Genomic DNA, 2,979 nt, shown 5'->3' with positions numbered 1-2,979 from the left:
ATGAAGGACTTATCCCCTTGATGTCTGCTATGGTCCATCCTATAGCCGATTTGAATTCTCTCAAAATCCTTAAGAGCTTGTCTTCCTCACTACCTGAAAGGTCAGCTGAAATAATAACAGGTAACGTATATGAATCACCTAAAAAAGCATACCTCAAGTGTTCAGGTAATGGTTTGAGCTCCAAGGTAGGTGCTTCCTCTATTGATTGTTTGAGCTTCCCTTCAGCATTCTTAAGGTCAGAAGTACCAAGAGATTCAAATGGTATGTCGAGCTTTCGCTTCCATGGAGAAGCGTTCAGATATTGTAATTGCTCGTTGCTATCTTCATCATCGCTGTCAAAATCCCCCACTAAGGCCTTTTCCAATGCATCAGACATTAGCATGTGATCGAGTTCCGAAGTAACTGCGGAATCAATCACATCCACTTGTAAACACTCCTCATCTTCTGTAGGGAATTTCATTGCCTTGAATACGTTGAAGGTCACATCCTGATCTTGGACCCGCATAGTAAGTTCCCCTTTTTGCACATCTATCAAGGTACGACCAGTAGCCAAGAAAGGCCTCCCCAAGATTATGGGAATCTTCTTATCTTCCTCAAAATCCAGAATAACAAAATCTGCAGGAAAGAAGAGCTTATCCACCTTGACGAGCACATCCTCAACTATGCCCCTTGGGTAAGTAATGGAACGGTCCGCCAATTGTAGCGACATGTATGTGGGTTTTGGATCAGGCAGATCCAGCTTTTTAAAGATCGACAAGGGCATCAGATTAATGCTTGCTCCCAAATCACAAAGGCACTTGTCAAAAGTTAGATTGCCAATGGTGCAAGGAATGGTGAAGCTTCCTGGATCTTTCAGTTTTGGTGGTAACTTTTGCTGCAGAACAGCGCTGCATTCTTCCGTGAGAGCAACGGTTTCAAGGTCATCCAGTTTCACCTTCCTTGAAAGAATAGTCTTCATAAACTTCGCATAACTAGGCATTTGTTCCAGAGCCTCAGCGAAAGGTATATTGATGTGAAGTTTCTTGAACACCTCAAGAAACTTCCCGAACTGTCTATCCAGCTTTTGTTGCTACAATCTCTTAGGAAAAGGTGGTGGAGGATAGAGCTGTTTCTCCCCTGTATTAGCCTCAGGCAGAGTGTGTTCAACAGTAGTCTTCCTTGGTTCCGCCGCTTTCTCCTTTTGCTTAGATTCTTCATCTCTAACTTCAGCTTCGACTTCTTTTGCCTTTTCAGCATCAGCTACTTTTCCAGACCTTAAGGTAATAGCCTTGACTTGCTCTTTGGCTTCCTTCCTGCCTGGTACTTCCGTGTCACTGGGAAGAGTGCCAGGTTGATGATTGAGCACTGCATTGGCTAATTGACCGATTTGATTTTCCAAGGTCTTGATAGAAACCGCCTGACTCTTGCACAACAGCTTAAGTTCCTCAAAATCAGCACTAGTAGGTGCAGCTGCACTTCCCTGTTGAGGATATGATTGCCTTGTAGCATACTACTGTGGTTGCTGGAATCCAGGTGGGTTAAACTGTTTACTCACTCCTTGCTGATATGGTGGGTGAATAGCATTCTGATTATTTCCCCAGCTGAAATTTGGATGATTTCTGTTGTTAGGATGATAGGTCGCTGGCACAGGCTGCTGTTGTCGCTGATAATTATTCACATACTGAACAGATTCATTGACAAGAGAACACTGATCCGTAGCATGAGAACCTGCACAAAGCTCACAAACCATAGCTAATTGATTAACTCCATACGTAGCCAAAGAATCAACCTTCATTGATAGCGCTTGGAGCTGGGCTGCAATAGCGGTGGCTGCATCAACTTCCAGAATACCTGCTACCTTGCCTGATGTCATCCTCTGAGTTGGGTTTTGGTGCTCATTTGCAGCCATCGTCTCGATAAGATTATACGCCTCAGTATAGCTTTTAGCCCATAAAGCGCCTCCAGCTGCTGCATCGAGCATGGGTCGAGATTGGGCCCCCAAACCATTATAAAAACCAGTGATTACCATCCAATCCGGCATTCCATGATGTGGACATTTTCTCAACATTTCCTTGTAGCGTTCCCAAGCCTCGCACATAGATTCTGTAGGTTGCTGCGCAAACTGAGTAAGAGCACTCCTCATAGCAGCAGTCTTTGCCATTGGATAAAACTTCACCAGAAACTTTTGCGCAAGATCTTGCCACGTAGTGATGGACCCAGCTGGTTCAGAATGTAACCAGTCTTTAGCTTTATCCCTCAGTGAGAATGGGAAAAGCCTCAACTTGATAGCCTCATCAGTCACGCCATTATACTTAAAAGTGCTGCAGATCTCGACAAAATTCCTTATGTGCATGTTGGGGTCTTCAGTTGCCGCTCCTCCAAAAGAAACAGAATTCTGCACCATCTGAATAGTGCCCGGCTTGATTTCAAAGGTGTTAGCTTGAATAGCCGGATGAAGGATGCTTGACTGAATGTCATCAATTTTAGGCCGAGAAAAATCCATAAGAGCTGGATCAGCTTGTTCAATACGATCTCCCATGTTTACTGGTTCTTTCTGCTCAGTTCCTGAATCCGAATCCTCAAAATCTAACTTCTCCGGAGTATCAAGAACTTCGTCTTTCTCCTCAGCTGTATCTAAGGTCCTCTTGCGAGCACGAGAACGAGTTTGCATAAACGTTTGCTAAAGTACCTGAAACACGACCGAAAAGAGTAATTAACTACTACGTCCTAATCACTGAGTCCTAATGACCAATGATGGTAAGTACATAAACTAAACAAATACGCCGAGTCCCCGGCAGCGGTGCCAAAAACTTGTTAGGGCGAAATCACGCACTAATATTCACGCAAGTATACGCGTTCGCAAGTAATATAGAATACTTTCTAGTTCGTTCCCTCAGAGACTCAGACTAAGTTATTGTCTAATTTAACTCACTCACCAATGTATGATTACTTCTCAATGTTAAGATAATAACACTTAAAATTGTTGATTAAATATTAACT

General features: G+C 43.4%; 1 non-coding gene across 1 annotated transcript; it reads left to right on the top strand.

Moving 5' to 3' along the window:
- The first annotated feature begins 2,018 nt into the window (after nt 1-2,018).
- LOC141681569 (small nucleolar RNA R71) lies at nt 2,019-2,125 on the top strand. The gene has a single exon (XR_012558998.1). It is a non-coding gene; the product is annotated as a small nucleolar RNA R71 (small nucleolar RNA).
- Nucleotides 2,126-2,979: the final 854 nt, after the last annotated feature.

The sequence above is a fragment of the Apium graveolens genome, chromosome 8, assembly GCF_009905375.1.
Source record: "Apium graveolens cultivar Ventura chromosome 8, ASM990537v1, whole genome shotgun sequence".
NCBI classification, from domain to species: domain Eukaryota; kingdom Viridiplantae; phylum Streptophyta; class Magnoliopsida; order Apiales; family Apiaceae; genus Apium; species Apium graveolens.
The sequence above is the reverse complement of the archived record's forward strand: the minus strand, read 5'-3'. Positions and strand labels throughout refer to the sequence as shown.